At 42.6% G+C, this 18,680-nt stretch overlaps 1 protein-coding gene across 1 annotated transcript in view; it reads left to right on the top strand.

The window, feature by feature from the left end:
• Positions 1–18,152: 18,152 nt before the first annotated feature.
• Positions 18,153–18,680, top strand: part of LOC140390318 (uncharacterized) — a 408,192-nt gene continuing 407,664 nt past the window's right edge. Inside the window, exons 1-2 of the mRNA XM_072475373.1 lie at positions 18,153–18,163; positions 18,335–18,352. The gene's annotated coding sequence lies outside the window, so the exon portion shown is untranslated. The remainder of the gene's footprint in view (positions 18,164–18,334; positions 18,353–18,680) is intronic.

The raw sequence follows: 18,680 nt of genomic DNA, 5'->3' as shown, positions 1-18,680 counted from the left end.
ACTACTTCATAATTAAGATATTTCATTTCTCATTTGTTTAGTAACCACTACTGTTCCGAAAAACGTTTACGGTGTTATTTCTCATGCCATGCCACATGACCGTCGTTGTGAACGTCAACACGGATTGCCTTACCCAAATTGCTGAATGCCTTGCTCGACTACTTGAGATGAAAGTTCACTGCATTGTTGGAGGTTTGGGGTCACATGTATGTCAAGCCAGTTAAAAAAGACAGGTTTCGTTCCCAGAAGCATATCAGAAAACCAGATGTGTTTTTTTGACAATCGATAATTGCTGAATGCTCCCCATTGGGCTTCTTGTTCTATCGTGTTTACTGCCATGATGGGATTCTAACGCGAGTCTCCGACTGCTTATCTTAAAACGCATATTACAGAGAAAACAATACAGTTTTCAAATAACTTGTATTAGCGTTGAGTGCTCTTTCTCCCACTTTTTGGTGCTGCTGTTTCCGCTCTTGGTCTTGTTCTTCCTTTTTCTGTTTATCTTTCCTACTTCACCCTAGCATGCATTTAGAATGATGACACTTGTATTCAAATTCATACAATGGTTCATCCCGGCCTAAAATTCTATCTGCTTTAAATTGAGAACCGCTAAGTTCCCAATGACGCAGTGATGCCACATTAAGTGCCCAGTTATGGCTGCGCTAAGTATTTTGGGCGTTTCCTCCCCAGTCTAATCATCAAACTCCAGATCTTGGTTCCTAAAGTTTGACTTCCAGTCATACTTCCCTGTCCATGAAAAACGTTGCTCCCTTACATTTTACTAATCCCTTTTTAAATTATGTTCATTATTCTAAATTTTTCCTAATCTGCTCATTGATTTTTTTTTCCTGTGGATATTTTTCGAATAGAGCTTGCTATCCGTTCTCGGGTGCAGATATTTGTGCATGCCAGTTGTTGAATGCGTTGTGGTCATGCAAACAAAACCTACTAATGATGGACACACAAAGCACAACCACGCAAGTTTGTTTATGCTACAAAAACACATTTAATTTGACAATTCATTTTTTCCAATTAAGGGGCAATTTAGTGTGACCAGTCCACCTACACTGCAGATCCTTTGGTTGTGGGGGAGAAACCCATTAAAACGCGGGGGTAATGTGCAAACTCCACGCAGACAGGACCCAGAGCCGGGATCGAACCTGGGAACTTGGTGCCGTGAGGCAGCAGTGCTAATCACTGCGCCACCGTGCTGCCCTGATTTGACACATCATGATCTATATCCCTACAAATGTAAATAAACAAAGCCAAGGAGAAATTGTATTGCTGATGCGCATTTGTGATATCAAAATATTACAGTGCGTTTCGTAAACAGCTACTGCGTCCAACATTTAAGCCATTGAGCTAGAAGATTAAACTTTGGGAGAGTGAGCTGAAAATGTGACAGAGAAAGTTTTGAGGTGGTTCATAATTGCGATAAACATTCCGAAATTCAGCGAGACTGGAGATCTGAAAGCACATCCAGAAAATTCTGGAAGTAATCCAGAGGGCAGCATGGGTCCCAGGTTCGATTCCCGTCTTGGGTCACTGTCAGTGCGGAGTTTGCACGTTCTCCCCGTGTGTGCGTGGGTTTCCTCCGGGTGCTCCGGTTTCCTCCCACCGTCCAAAGATGTGCAGGTTAGGTGGATTGGCCATACTAAATTTCCCTTAGTGTTGGGTGGGGTTACTGGGTTACTGGGTTATGGGGTTATGCGGATAGGGTGGAGGTGTCGGCTTTGGTAGGGTTCTCTTTCCAAGAGCCGGTGCAGACTCGATGGGCCGAATGGCCTCCTTCTGCACTATAATTTATATGTCTAAATGTAGGCAGGGATAGAACAGGCATACTGACCTATCGATATCTGGGTAATTGTAGGGGTGAATAACGTTCCAAATATATGGTTTGGAAAGGTCGCGTGAGTCGAACATAGGGGTGAAAACGGTAAAATTAGGTAAGCGAATGTCGATCACCGAACACACAATTGTTGGATTGAATGGACCTGTGTGAAACACATTGTGGGAAGCACATTTTTATGCAGCCACCCAAATTTCTAGTGAGCATTCGTTGCAAGAACCTGTATGAAAGCGAAACCCAGAGACAGCGAAAGCATGGACGAGGATTTCCTGACGATCCAATTTACACAAAGCACAGATACCGGATCCATGGAAGCTTACGATGGAACTCATAGTGTTAAAGAAGATATGAGGCCGGCAGCTCAGGTCAGAGACAGAAAGAGAACGTCGCTGGTATCTTGACATTTTTGAACTCGCTATTTCATACATGCAATTATGAAGTTAACAATGTATAATGTCTGCACTGATATATTAATCATCTATTTGCATTGAATAGTTTTTGCATTCGATTTTTTAAAAGCAATGTTATTTGAAAGTAGAATGCATTGGAAGGGTTTGACATGCTTTTACATTTATAACCGAAAACATATTTTTGTCATATTCAGACATCGATAATAATTACTTTCACATTAACAAATATCGGCTAAAATTCCCTAAGATCGTGTATCAAAAAAAGTGTCCCAGTGATAATTGTTTCTCCCAGCACCAAATAACTCTGTTAAAGCCAGGTGCACATTCTCATAGATTAAATCAACGTGTTTTCTGTCTCAGAAATCAATGTGCATGACTCACGCAAATAATTGATTTGTTATTGTTCTCTAACAGTGAGGCAACTTCTTTTAAAGGATAAAGGTAAATTAGCATAAATGCGTTTTTCAATACATCCATTATTGGCTGAAATTAATCAGGATTCGATTGAGAAATACACGTTCTGCCATAGGAGTTCACGAAATCCCAAAATTGGTTACATGGATTGACAAATGCAAGCTGGCAGTGTCAGAAATGGAAACACTTAATGTGCCTAGTTAAATATATTCTTGGACCAGTGAATGTTAAATAAAATATCGCAATTTCTTTCACTTTGACGGGTGCGCGAAAGGGAAAACCATGTTAACAACGTGGACGCAGTAGTATGTCAGGAGCTGGAAATTCTGCGGGAATAACTCAGCATCTGGATCCAAACATTCCAGCTATATCATCTTGGTACACACAAGGGATGCACTGCTTCACATGCCCATTGCCGACATGATTGAAACTCAAACAAGCCGCAAGATGACTGACACCACCTAGGACACCTGATTTCCCTTCGCTGGCATCTCATCCAACATTTAAAAAATTATTCACTGATTTAAGCTCATCCATCCGATGAACAGTGATAACAGTGTTGCCATATAAAATGAATAATGATTATTCAACAGCACCAATCAAATTGCTGAATTCAGCAACACAGTAAGTCGCTGGAACAGAACTATTAGCAAATGTTCACCAAAACCATAAGCCATTCTATGAAGTTCTTCCGTTCCTACTGATCGGCACTTTAACGCCTTTCGACCAGCCCAGTACTTACACCTACATCACGGAGTGCAGCAGTCCAACAGACGCAGGGCATCTTCCTCCCCATGACGAATAGGCTGAGTTACACGTATTGACCTAACCCGAAGCCGAAATTATGTAAAATAATTTTCCTTGAACATTACAATCATATTGCATGATGTTCGGCATGATTCCAAGCAAGGCATGTATTCGAATTTAAAATATGTTGCTTTCCTTTGCCACTATGTCCCGATGCCACACTTTGCGACAGGGTGACTCGTTCTCTATTTTCCGATTCAGAAATGCAACAAGATAAAAATAAAATCGGAAACTGAGTGTCCCCTGGGGAAAAGAAAATCGAGTAGTGTCAGTGCAGCATCGGCGACACATTTCATCACTTTTCCTGATATTGAGTAACATGTTAGGGCAGTACTTGGTGCCACTTGCCCATTCTATGCTGAGGTAGCGTGAGTCCATCCCCACGGTTTAGTTGTACGAACAACATGGCCAGGGGCTGAATTTATTCTGGAGAACACGACTTCTCGTTGCAGGGAAGTTGTTTACTGGGTGTCCAGATTGTCTTGCGTCCAGTGCCTTCGATTTCTGGTCGTAGAATTCGTGAAAGTAGGTAGAGATTCAGCAAATAGCCGATAATAGTGCAGCCCTGGATAAAAGCAAATGACTGCGAATGCTGGAATCTGAAATCAAAAGAGCGAATGTGGAAATCAAAGCAAGTCTGCTGCATCTGTAGGAAGAGACAAGAGCTAACGTTTCGAGTCCGGATGAACATTTCTCAAAACTAAAAGACATCGAAAGTGGGAGATATGTATACTGTGGGGTGAGGAAATCAAAGGTGAGCAACAACCACAGAAACTAAGGGGAAGGAATGCTAATAATCACGGAAACCAGGAAAAGCGTGCTCATGGCATTCCCCATAGAGAAATTGAGGTGTGAAAGGCCAAACAGCGGAGAAACTAACATCAGAGGGGAAGCTACAAATGCGGAGGGGGGGTGGGGGTGGAAAGGGGAGAAAGGGTAAGGAGGGGGGATGAAATAAGGGGAAAATATAGATATATGTAAAGAAAGACAAAAATTAAATAAAATGTGAAAGACAGTCAAAATGAAATGGAAAGCAAACAAATGGGGCGAAGTGGGGTAGAGGAAGTATACTGAATTTGTTGAATTCGATGTTGAGACCGGAAGGCTGTTGCTTGCGTAACTGAAACATGAGGTGCTGTTCCTCTAGGTTGCGTTGAATTTCACTGGAATATTGCCGCAGGCCAAATACGGACATGTGGGCAGGGTCTTGTGCTAAAATCGCAAGCAACGGTGAGATTAGGGTCCTGAATGCGCACAGACCGAAGGTGCTCAGCAAAGTGATCGCCCAGTCTAGGTTTCGTCTCTCCGATACAGAGGAGAGCACTCTGGGAGCATCGAATGCAATAGACCAAATTGAAAGAGTTGAAAATGAAACGCTGCTTAACCTGAAATGAGTATTTTCTTCCTGGCATGTTAAGCATGGAAGAGGTAAAGAAGCAGGTGTTACGCGTCCTGCGATTATATTGGAAGGTGCCATAGATTTTTTAAAAATAACCTTAGAGTACCCAATTCATTTTTTTAAATTCAGGGTCAATTTAGCGTGGCCAATCCACCTATCCTGTACATCTTTGGGTTGTGGGGGCGAAACCCACGCAAACTCGGGGAGAATGTGAATAATCCACACGGACAGTGACCCAGAGACGGGATATAAACCTGAGACCACGGCGCCGTGAGGCAGCAGTTCCAATCACATGGATAATGGGACAGCTGTTGGATATAGTGTATGCGTGAACTAGATTATCTTGGAGGAAACAGGCTCTGCGGAATGCTGACAATGGGAGTAAAGGGAAGATGTGTTTGGTGGTGACATCATGCTGGAGTTAGTAAAAATGGCGGAGGTTATGCTTTGCATAAGGAGGCTCGTGGGGTGAAATGTGAGAATTCTTGCTCTGCGAGGGAAGGGAGGCGAGCAAGAGATAGACCGCACGCTGTAGAGGACACTGTCAATAACTGTAGGCCGGCATTCACGGTTGAGGAAGAAGGAACAATTTCGAAGCACCACTTTGGAAAATAGCATTATAAGAACAAATGCGATGGGTACGAAGGAGCTAAGAGAAATGGATGGAGTCCTGACAGGGTATAAGGTGCGAGGAGGTGGAGTCCAGATAGCTTTGGGAGTCAGTGGACTTGTAATAGATATTAGTAGATAGTCTATTGCAGAAAATTGAGACAGCAAGGTCAAGGAAGGGAAGAGAAGTGTCTGAGATGGACGAGGTGAAAGTGATGGAGAGGTGGAAATAAGAAGCGAAGTTGCTGATTTTTTCCAGGTCCTGATGAGAGTATGAAACCGCACCAAAATAGTTATTGCTGAATCGGTAAATAAATTGTGGGAGGGAACCCGTGTAGGCCTGGAAGAAGACGTGTTCCACATAACCTATAAAAAGGCAAGCGTAGCTAGAACCCAAGCGGGTACCCATTGCTACACCTTTGATTTGGAGAAAGTGGAATGAGTTAACTGAGATGTTGTTGAGAGATATAACGACTTCAGCCAGGCGGAGGAGAGTGATGATTGATGGGAACTGCCCATGCTTCTTTTAGAGAACGCAGCGAAGAACTCTCGGGCCATCCTGGTGTGGAGTGATGGTGTAGAGAGATTGCACATCCATGGTGAATAGGAGGCGGTTGGGGCCTGCAAGCTGGAAGCTGTCAATCTGACGTAGGGCATCTGAGGAATCCCGGATGAAGGTGGGAAGGGTTTGGACGAGAGGACCGTGGATGGAGTCAAGATAAAAGGAAATATGTTCGGTGGGGCAGGAGCAGGAGGACTCCATGGGCCTGCCGGGACAGTCCATTTTGGGGATCTTGGGAAGTAGTTAAACGTTGGTTGTCCAGGGTTGCGAGACTGAGGTTGGAAGCCGTAAGGAGAAGGCATCTGGTGGAAATGAGGTCGCTAACAGTGTTGGAGATAATGGTTTGCTATTCAGTCGTCAGGCCTGGGTCCAGGAGGAGGTCGGAGGACGTATCTGAGAGTTGACGCTCGTGTAGTAGTGCTCAGCGCACCAGGGAGAACACCACCCGCTTTGGCAGTTTGGATTACAGAGTTGGGGTTGGACCTGACGCAGTGGAGAGCGGAATGTTCAGAAGAAGAGAGGTTGGAATGGGTGAGAGTGGCAGAAAAATTAAGACGGCCAATTTTCTGTCCACACTTCTCAATGAAAAGATCGAGGGCACGTAATTGCCGCGGCGGGGGTGTCCAATTGGAGGCATAATGTTGGAGGCACATGAAAGGATCTGTGGAACGGGGGGAGGAGTCGCCCAAAAATGTGGGCACGGAGACGAAGGCGACGGAAGAGGAGATCAACATCGTGGCGAGCCCAGAATACATTGAGATGGGGACGTAAGGGGACAGAGCCGAGTCCTTTGCTGAGAACAGCACGCTCAGCCTCAGAAAGGTGAAGGTCGAAGGCTATGGTGCACGTACGGGAAGGGCTCTGGCTTGAAGAAATGGAGTACGAGGGATTGGGACTGCTGGAGGGCCTAGCATCGGCAGTGGTATTGATAAATTGTTGAAGCTTGCGTTCCTTAATAAGTTTCTTTTAAGGTGTCGAATGGTGCGAAGGTTAAACTGAAAATGGGGACAGGGACAGCCTTGAGAGAGAGTAAGATGGTGCTCTTTGGAGAGGGATTTCAAGTGTCTTCATGTGACGGCGCATGGCACTTAGTGTGACTTTCAGGATGTGGTGAGAGCAGCAGTTCTAAGAATGTTGTATATCCTGGAGGTACTTGAAATGAAAATGAAAATTGCTGATTTTCACAAGTAGGCTTCAATGAAGTTACTGTGAAAAGCCCCTATTCGCCACATTCCGGCGCCTGTTCGGGGAGGCCGGCACAGGAATTGAACCGTGCTGCTGGCCTGCTTGGTCTGCTTTAAAAGCCAGTGATTTAGCCCAGTGTGCTTGTAATCTTGGATGTATCATGCAGGGTGGAATTAAAGTTGCATTACCCGTGAGACAAGTCGGAGACGAAGACAGTCACTGAGGAAGGAATTATGCCCGTGAAAGCGAGTCTTGGTAAATGCCTTGTCCAACACTAAGAGAGAAATGAAAAGCAGTGAAGGTGGATAGCGTGGGAGGGACATACGGAAAACTCGTCGGAAAGAAGAGCAGTATTTCTTCAGGGTAGACATTCCTAGAAGAGAAGTGGCTGTGAGTTAAACACTGGATGCAAGGAAATTACTGCGGATGCTGGAATCTGAAAGAGAAAATGCTGGAAAAGCTCAACAGGTTTGGCAGCATCTATAGGGAGAGAAAAGAGCTGTCGTTCTGAGTCCAGATGACTGTTTGTCAAAGCTAAATAAAACAGAAAATGGCAGATTTTTATACTGTTGGGTGAGGGAATGAAAGATGCGTGACAATAGTGCAGCTGTCACTTACGATCGAATATGGCTGAAGATGGCTTCCTCTTATACTTTGTGCTGACTCCCACCTCACTGAGGGTATATCTGTTTGCACGGCTCTCTCTTCCGACTGTTACGCCTTTGTCAAGCAACTTGCAACTATGCATGTTGGATGGACTGCATATCTTTGATTCAACTACGTAATTGTTAGATTACTAAGCAATTTGGAGGGCATATTGCTTCAGCGCTTTTATATGCCAGTAATCAAGTTGTGAAGATTCAAGAGTTTTGAACAGATATTTTGCAGGAATTCCTTGTGTTGCTTCAGACATTGCATGTGTTCACATAAATGTACATATGATTACATAGGAGAAATATCACAGAAACAGATTGCTCGGCAAATTACTTCCATGTTTATGCTCATATTCGAGTCACCATATTTTGATTTCCAAATCTCCGATTGCAATAATCAACCCACTTTCCCTCATGTATTAGTTTAGTTTCCGCTCCAATATTTAGGGCAGCACAGTAGCACTGTGGCTTCACAGCGCCAGGGTCCCAGGTTCGATTCCCTGCTGGGTCACTGTCTGTGCGGAGTCTGCACGTTCTCCGGGTGCTCCGGTTTCCTCCCACAGTCCAAAGACGTGGAGGTTAGGTGGATTGGCTATGCTAAATTGCCCGTTGTCTCCAAAAAGGTTAGAAGGCGTTATTGGGTTATGGGGATAGGGTGGAAGTGAGGGCTGAATGTGGGTCTGTGGAGACTCGATGGGCCGAATGGCCTCCTTCTGCACTGTAGGTTCTATGTATTCGTTTCTGCCTTTTACTGTGGCCATGAATTGTGCATAATTGTATGAAGAACTTTATTCTGAATTCCCAAGTTTAATTTGTAACTATCTTAAGCTGACGACGCGAAATTATTTCCTATCCCACAAGAGGCCATATTATTCATCATGCTCTCTTAAACTCTTCATTGGAGGCTTGGTCGCCTGGATGATCCTTATGGAAGGGGAACAGCAATGCCAGGCGAAGCGGTTACACATTTTCATATTATACGATATTTCTCATGTTGATGGATCCCAACGACTCATGGATTCCAGTTGTTTTAAATAAAATTAGCATACCCAATTTATTTTTTCCAATTAAGGGGCAATTTATCGTGGTCAATCCACCTACCCTGCACATTTCCCGGTTGTGGGGGCGAAACCCACGCAAACACGGGGAAAATGTACAAACTCCACACGACAGTGAAGCAGAGCCGGCGACCTCGGCGCCGTGAGGCGGCAGTGCTGCTCACTGCGCCACCGTGCTGTCCCCTGGATTCCAGTGTTGAGCTCCTTTATCTTTTCTGCCTCCACCTCATTCATAGTGACACATGAAATGAAGGTGGCAATCGGTATCATGAAATCGAGACGACAGCTCTGTAAGGATTATATGGTTCTCTGCCCTTCTAGTCTTCTCATTCATCTGCGACATGAAGATAGGTGAGAACGGGAAAATATTCTTCCCCGCTTTGGTTGAGAAACAATAAAAAACAAAATGATGCAGGCAGCTTTCATTTGTTTTTCAATCCAGGTTCAGAATGAAAACGATAATCCCTAATGCATTTAGCAGTGAACCGGTAAACAAATGCAGATTGTCACAACGAAGATGAAATGATCAATAATCTTGTTCGTTTTGACTATTTTTCAGAAATAGATAAACTGAGGGAAAACACACAGGATGCTGGTGAGGGGAATCTTTTCGAAATACTAACTGCAAGAACTAAAGAATCAAGAAACCAATCTTAACAAAATCAGGTTCCACAATAATAATCAGGTTCCACAGTAATTTCCGGCATCACACGGCCTTTTGATGCATATCAGAAGATACTTATTGAAAACGGCATGATTAAGCTTCGGCAGTCATCATTTGATGATACTAAATGATTAGTAAGAGCAACTAAACCACACTATGCATAGCAGACGTTCTATGAGAACAAAAGTTTTAGTTAAATGATAATTTAATTCCGTTTACAGTGAATTAAACACAGAACGCTGTAGGGACAAACCTTTGTCAGTGCCATGCGAACATCAAGCAGTATGTTCGCAGTAAATAAATATTTGTGATTCTTTTAGGTGGCTGGTAACCAAACTAACAGTTTTCCATCACCTGAAGTTACGTCTTCCTGATAAAAACTATAAATTCACAACATCATAATATCCGCCGACTCGCCCTATATATAATAAATAAGAGTATTCGTATTTCGTAAACGCAAATGCCTTTCGGCTCAAGTTTCAATAGTTTAAACTTCAACAATTATTCGGAGTCAGCATTCCACGCGAAATATTACATAAAGTTAAGAACAATCTTGCTAATTATTATTAGAGCTGTTAATTTTATTCACAATGAGGTAAAGGGTTTTGTTAACAGGCCGAAATTGAGGAAGCCAATGGACCAATTATTTCGTAGTCAGTTGGGATTATTGTCACTGATACCAATATAAATTGGACCTGATGAAAAATAGAATTGTTCGCATTTGAGTTCGTTTATTACCAGAAAGAATTTATACACGGATATCACTGACGTAAACGCTGAATTGTTCTTTATGTAAGACATACATCTTTATTTTTTCAGAGGACAATCTACGTAAGAAAGAAAGAGGTAAGTTAATTATTGAGTTATGACCCAGCAGCAATAGAAAGTTATCTCTATTTTTAGTTCTTCACTGTCACCGGAAATAAAAAATATATAGAAATTGTGATGTAAAAACAGCTCATTGCAAAGTAGTTATTGTGTGTCTTCTGTATGCCTGTTTGTATCAGCTAATGCTTGCGATGCGTTCTATCGCCATTGTGTAGCGAAAGCACTGCTGACATTCATCCTAAGTGTTCAGGCAATGGTGAGATCAAACAGTAGTACACAGTTTGCAGTAATATTATCGGGTCAGATAATAGCGCTCAGCTTACCATTTTCAACTTGCTGGCCCACAGTAAAAGAAAGCTTCCTTTCAAAATGCATTTGTATGATTTTAATGGAAAATAAAAGTTCAGATGGTTCGAAACATCAGCTGATCCGCAATCCCAGCAGAAAATGTAAACTTAAGTTAAGAGTTAACAATTGGTGGGATAACTAGTTCCGCACAGAAGGAGGTGGTGCGAAATGGTAGGAATAACTAGTTCCGCTTCAATTGATGTGAAATATCGGTGCACCCACATCGTACCGACCCGAGAATTAGCTGAGCTGATTTCACGGGAATTAACTACAATGGATACTTAGGAAACAATTGTACCTCTACACCTCTATCTACACATCTCTCCTGGTACTCCAGTTTCCTCCCACAGTCCAAAGATGTGCAGGTTAGTTGGATTCGCCATGCTAAATTGTCCTTAGTCTCCAAAAACATTTCGTGGGGTTACTGGGTTACAGGAATAGGGTGAATGTGTGGCCTTGGGTCGGGTTCTCTTTCCACCGGCCCGGGCGGACTAGATGGACCGAATGGCCTCCTTCTCCACTGTAAATTCTGTGAATCTATGTTTCTATGAATAATCTATAACAGCTGCTATGGGGAGTTTCACGGCATCATTAAAACTGCTACTTTCTCGGGATGCTGGAAGTACTGTCAGCTTTAAAATGCAAATAATAACGGGCTATAAAAGACGGTATTATTACTGAAAGCCCAAGCCGTATTCAAAATGCTGGAACGCTCATAGATTTCACGGCACATTTAGCTCTTTCATTAATTCAGTTCGTCCCTGCAATTCCATGGCTGCTGAAATGAACTGTAGTTCTAAAGCATTGTTTGTTTGTAATTAATTAAGTGGATTTACCTTTTACACGAATAATCTTTCCACATGGCTGTTCAACCCATTACTCAGATTTATCAACATTATCCTGAAGCAAATTAATAAATAATGAAATTAAGATTGCATTGACCGAATTCTGGGAAAATATATCCATGTTCAGGAATTAGCCTAATCTAATTTCAATAACTTTGCAGTGCTTCGATTTAATTTGGATCCCGAAGTTTCATATGCTTCTTGTAATTATAGTAATTACTACAATATACTGACATCCAGGACGACGAGACTGCAAAATGTAGGTGGATTTGAGATCAACGACAATGTAAAACTTGGTTATCAAAATGTGGAAATGGATGTCAAGTTCATCAAGTAGTGTTTGCAATGGAGAATGTTGCGCGGTAGCAACACAAACTGATTGAAATGTCAGTGAAAGTATTCACTGAAACAATTTATCGTTCTCACTTAAGGGACACACACTTGACACTCGGTACGAAATGTCGGGAAGTCATTGATCAGCAGACCGAGTGTGAAAATTGAAAACACATATATAACCTTGCACGACGTGATTAAAGATTAAACATGAAAAGCAATGGAAGTGACATTTCCAAATGATGACGTATTTAATATATAATGGCGAATTAACGTTTGTTAAATTTCAGAAGTGGACGATCTAAAACAAGCTCTGAGGAAACAAGGTGAAAAAACATGCCAATTTCTATATTCTCCATTTTCTCCGAAGGTGACTTTAGTGTTGTTGAATTTCTAACGTGGTAGCCTACTGATCCGAGGAGGACTGGAACGATTCTCAAACCATGTATTAGTAAATGCAGCACAGCAATAGGCAACACAACGAATTAAAGACACAAAGCCAGGCTATTGCTCCACGTGAAGTTCCACTTACTCCTAATAGATTAATATCATCATATTTTTTCATAACTTCCTTCACCCCATAGTTTTAGTCTGTCAGGATACACTTATACCATTCACCTCAAATATTTAGCTTGCCAATGCGTTCCATTCATTACCGGATCTAAGAGCCAATTCATTACACCTGCATTCTATATTTAGGTGCTTATTAGCATCATTTCAAAGTTCCAGATGACGAATCCCACCTGCAAGTGCGAATGCATTGTGTGACTGTGCTCTATAAATGTATTTCGTAGATGTAAGTACTCGAATAAGGTCGCCTTCCGTTTTTTAGAGTGCGAATAGAACGAGTATTATGTTCTCTCATGACTGTTCAATTATTATGCCTAAAGAAAAATATTAGTCCTTTATGGGTTGTGGGCGTCGCTGCCACTATTTATTGCCAATTCCTTAAAGCCCTTCAGAAGGCGCAGGCTGTAAGCATTATTGAGCCGACAGGTGTCGGTACAGATTCGGGTGGAAATTCCAGGATTTTGATCCAAAGACAGTGAAGGAACGGCGATACATTTCCAAGACAGGATAGTGAGTGAGTTGGAGGAGAATATGCAGGCGGCGGTGTACACAGGTATCTGCTACTCTTTTCATTCCAGATAGTAATGATCGTGGATTTCGAAGATATTGTCTGAGGAACCTTGATGAATTCTCGCAGTGCATCTAGCAGGTGGTACGCACGGCAGCCAATGTTCATTCGCGACGAACGGGTTCAATATTTGCGAAAGGGGTAGCACTCAATCTGGTTGCTTTTTCGTGGATCGTGTCGAACCTATTGAGTATTGCTGAACCTACACTCACTCCGATAAGTGGGGGAGGGGCGGGGGGTACCGAAGCACTCTTCACTTGTGTCTTGTAGACGATGGGTAGAATTCGGTTGTCAGGTGGTGAGTTAACGTAACAGGATTCCAGGCATTTGATGTGCTTTGTAGCCACACTATATGGCTGGTCCAGTTCAATTTCTTATTATTTGACGTCCCGTGTAGATTGAACGTGGGAACGTAAGCGATGGTAATGCCACTGAATTTCAAGGAAGATGGGGAGATCCTCTATTGTGGGAGCTGGTCATTTCCGGCACTTGCGTGGCGCCAATATTACATGCCTGTTGTGAACACAAGCCTGTGTATTGTCAAGGACCTGTTGCAAGTGGACATGACCGGTTCAGCATCTGAGGAGACACGAATGCTCCTGAATATTAGGCAGTATCAGGGCCCATCCTGACTTCTGACCTCATGATGAAAGAAATGTCATTGATGAAGCAGCTGAAAATGGCTGTGAATACGACACGATTCTAATGAACACTTGCAGTGATGTCCTGGAGCTGAGATGATTGCATTGCACCCACAATGACTATCTTCCTTTCGGCCAGCTATAGCTCCAACCAGCGAATAGTTTCAGCCCCGATTCCCATTGGCTCCAGTGTTTATAGGGGCCCTTGATGCCATAATCGATCCAATGTTGCCGTGATGTCAAGAGAAGACCCTTTAATTTCACGCCTGGTATTCAGCTCTGCTGTCAAATTTTGAACCAAGTTTGTAAAGAGGTCAAGAGTTGAGAGACGCTGACTCGACGAAAACTGAACGTCCAAGAGCATGTTTTTCGTTCTTGGTGTTGACCGACAGCACTGTTGATGATCCCTTCTATCACGTTGTTGATGACAGCAGGTATTATAATTGGACGGTGGGCAACACGGTGGCACAGTGGTTTAGCCCTGCTGCCTCACGGAGCCAAAGTCCCAGTTTCGATCCCGGTTCTGGGTCACTGTCTGTGTGGAGTTTGCACATTCTGCTTGTGTTTCCGTGGATTTCGCGCCCACAACCCAAAGATGTGTAGGCGAGGTGGATTGGCCAGGCTAAATTGCCCCTTAATTGGGAAAAAATAAATGGGTACTCTAAATGTAAAAAAAAGATTAAAAAATAAATGATTGAGCGTTAATTTGGCTCGTTGGCGTTACCCTGTTTCTTGCGTATGTGACAGGCCTGGTCAATTTTCATTATTGCCTCGTAGATGCCATTGTTTCAGCTGCATTGGAGCAGCTTGTCTAAGGGTGTGACAAGTTATGGAGCATAACTCTTCAGTTGCCAAAATATTGTCATGGCCATAGTCTTTGCAGTATTTAGAGCCCTCAGCCGTTTGTTGATATCACGTGTAGTGGATCGAATTGGCTCAAAACTAGCATCGGTAATGGTCTGGGATGCAAAGGCTGATATCGGTATTCCTCTCCGGATTCTGACTGAAGACTGAAAACGCTTGAGCCGTAACGTTTTCACAGAGTTTCTGGTCTCCTCCGTTAATGAGTATGGAAATGTTTGTAGAGCTTGTTCCTACATTAAGTTGTTTATTTATCTACCACCATTCATGGCTGGGTGTGACAGGACTTTGGTCTGATCTGTCGGTTGTGGAATTCCTTAGCTATGTCTATTACTTGCTGCGTATGCTGTTTGGCAAGGAAACAGTCCCGTGTTGTAGCTTCAACAGGTTGACACGGCATTTTTAGGTATGTATTCTGTTGATCCTGGCACTACCTCCTGTACTCTTCATGAGACCAGAGTCTATGCCCTGGATTGGTGCTAATGTCTGTGTGGGAGATATGACGGACCATGAGTTTTACAGATTTTGTTTGAGTAGAATTGTGCTGCTGCTGATGACCTACAGCGCCTCATTGATGCCCAGCCTTGAGTTGTCTCCCAGCATATATTGTGAGATATGTACAAACTCGTTCCCAGGGACCATGGTAGCATTGCCACACAATACGATGGAGATTATCCTCAATGTGAACACGGGACTTTGTCTCGACAAAGGCTGCTCGCTTGTCACCCTTGCCCATACTGTCATGGACAGATGCATTTGCTGAAGGAAGGTTGGTAGAATTACTTAATTGCTTCAGTTGGGTTATGATACACAGACATTAATGGTTCAAAGGAGCCTCAGTGGACAAACCAACAAGTATACAGACTCAAGATACGTTATCCGGTTTCTATTACGATTTCCCTACAAAACGAGGTTAACCTTTTAAAAAATATTAATGACCGAAGGTTTTGCTGAGCAGTTGAACCAACGCCAGATCAATTATTTTTCAATTAATAAAACTCTTTATTTTACTGACAAAACACAAAATTCCGCACTCAGCAATCTGGATGGGCATCTGTCTACTGCCTGCCCACGCCACAATGGGCTTCGAATGTATCCAATGGATCTCTGACAAATACATCCATTCTAATTAATTATTGTGAAACCTGTGCTTGCCCTTAATTTCATCCCTTCCGTAGGATCCTGCGACTTAGATCGAAAGACGTAGGAATATAATTAAGCCATATTTCTATTGAATCTGCCCCGCCATTCAATAAGTGATATTTAATAGGATAGGTACACCTCCACATTTCCACCTTATCTCCATAACATTTGATTCCTTTAGTGATTAGAAATCACTATTGCAATGTTGAACACACTTAATGACCCAAGCTCTGCACCGTCTGATGCAAGAAATTTCACAGACATACTCCCCTCTAAGCAAATAAATTCCTTATCTCAGTGGTAAATGGGCGAGAAATTAGTCTGAGATTGTGCCCTCAGGTCCTACACCCTTCTTTATTGGGAAAAAAACCTCTTAGTATCTACCGGTTCAATCCCCACCGAATCCTTATGTATCAAAAAGGCCGTGTCTCATTCTTTTCAACTGTAATGAGTACAAGCCCAACATATCCAATCTCTGCTATCAGCAAATTCTTCCATACCCTGGTTCCGCCCAGTGAATATTCTATGGAATGCCCATGCCATTTCATATTTTGAAAGAAAAGAGGACCAAAACTGTTTATAGTATTCCAAGTGTGGTCTAGCTCTTGTCAAAAATGAACAAAAAAAACAAAGAAAAAAAAGCCCAGGAAGAGGTTTTTCAAGCCTGTGCCGGTCATGATGCCCTCAATAAAAGAAAACATTTTGCCCTTAATCGGTTCCTATCCGTCTGCTTCCTCCCTGTTAATGTACCCATCCATATGCCTCTAAAATGTTGCTAATGTGCCTGCTTACGCCGCATCCTCTGGCAGCGCTTTCCAGGCACCTACAACTCTCTGCTCGAAAAACATACCTCGCACATCTTTCTCAAACATTCCTCCTCTCACGAATCTGTGCCCCCTTGTAACTGACACTTCTAACATTGAAAAAACACTCTATCCTCGCTGTCTATGCGCTCATAATTTTGAACACCTCTATCAGGTCTCCCCTCAGCCTCCATCATTCCAGTGAAAACAATGCTAGTTTATTCAACCTTTCCTCGTAGCCAACACCCTCGTGACCAGGAAAATCCTGGTAAAACTTCTTTGCACTCTCACCAACGCTTCCACGTCCATTTGATAATGTGGCGATCAGAACTGCAAATGCGCCAAATTCTGCCAAACCAAGGTTTTTATATAGCTGTAACATGATTTTCGAAATCCTGCACTCGTGCCCCAGCTGATGAAGGCAAGGATGCCATATGCCTTATAAATCACGTTGGTCACCTGTGTTGCCACTTTTCGGGAATTGTGGACATGCACGCCCAGATTCCTCTGGCTCTTAATGTTCCTCAGGGTTCTGCCATTTACGGTATATTTCACACCTAGATTTGATTCTCCAAATGCATCACCTCGCATTTTTCCGGATTAAACTCCATCGGCCATTTCTGTATCCAAGTCACACATCTCTCTACATCTTGTTGTATCCTCTCGCAATCTTCAGCACTATTTGCAACTCCGTCAATCTTTGTGTCATCCACAAATTTACTAATCAGACCGCATAATACTCCAGATCATTTATGTTTACTACAAATAACAGAGATCCCTGCACTAATCCCTGTGTAACACCACTAACCACACATCCCCATTCTAAAAAACACCCTTCCACCGCTACTCTCTGTCTTCTAGAACCAAGCCAGTTCTATATCCATCTAGCTAGCTCACCACAAAACCCATCTGATTTCAGTTTTTGTAACAGTCTGCCATGCGGGACCTTATCAAACGCCTTACTAAAGTCCATAGAAACTACATCCACAGCCCTCCCTCATTAATTTTCCTATTCACCTATTGAAAGTCTCAATTTGGTGAGACAAGACCTTCTCCGTGCAAAACCATGCTGCCTGTCACTAACTAGTCCATTTTCCTCCAAATGTGCATACATCCTATCCCTCAGAATGGTTTTGAAAGCTTCACCGCCACGGATGTCACGCTCACTGGCGTATAATTTGCTCGAGTATCCTTGCTTCCATTCTTAAACAATGGAACAGCATCAACTATTCTCCACTCCCTTGGAAAATCGCCTGTGGACAAAGAGGATGTGAAGAAATCTGGAAAAGACCCAATTATTTCTTCCCTAGCCTCCCGCAGTAAACTGCGATCGATCCCATTTGGCCCCGGGGGCTTGTCTACTTTAATGCATTTAGGATACTGAACAGTTCCTCCTTTGATATGTTGTCCTGTATTATTTTGCCTTCAACTGAATATTTCGTTATCAGGTGTGAAGCGTGATACGGGATTTCCACCCTGCCACAATATAATTTATTGTAGCTTCAGATATCCTTTTGCTTACTTTTGCAATGATAAGGATGTTTCATTTAATTACAATGAATGAGTAATTATGCTGTCCACTTCGTTTATTTTCATAGCTGAAAAAGAAAAAGGTGAGTTTACTTACGAATTAAGTTTTCACAAATGCTAATTTAGTTTACTTGCCAACTGGGTTTCAAGTTACATCTGCAATTAAAAGTCTTACCTTGATGCGTGTTTTTTCGTGATTATAATTGCTATGACTATTATAATAACTTTCATTATTATTATCAATGTCGTTGTAGATCACCTGTTAGATGATGGTAAGCATGAATTGAAATTATTTGTTAATAACTGTAAATTTGATATTTCCAAACCGTTCAAACAAGGAAGGCCTAATTACTTTCAAATTACTCTTTTCAATTGTATGCAGATTGTCTACAGCTTCCCATCTAATGCACTAATGTACGTTTGTTTGTCCAAACAAATAGGAATAGATATTTTAGATATATACAGCGCCCTCCAATAACAAAGGATAAAACAGTAAGACCTCACGAGCCATGGCATAGGATCTTCCTTGTGCTGCAGGAAACTTGGATATTTATTTTGATTTCAGAACGTTGGAAGTGATTGCAGCTTCACATTTGAATA

This window comes from Scyliorhinus torazame, chromosome 14, assembly GCF_047496885.1.
Source record: "Scyliorhinus torazame isolate Kashiwa2021f chromosome 14, sScyTor2.1, whole genome shotgun sequence".
Classification (NCBI taxonomy): domain Eukaryota; kingdom Metazoa; phylum Chordata; class Chondrichthyes; order Carcharhiniformes; family Scyliorhinidae; genus Scyliorhinus; species Scyliorhinus torazame.
The sequence above is the reverse complement of the archived record's forward strand: the minus strand, read 5'-3'. Positions and strand labels throughout refer to the sequence as shown.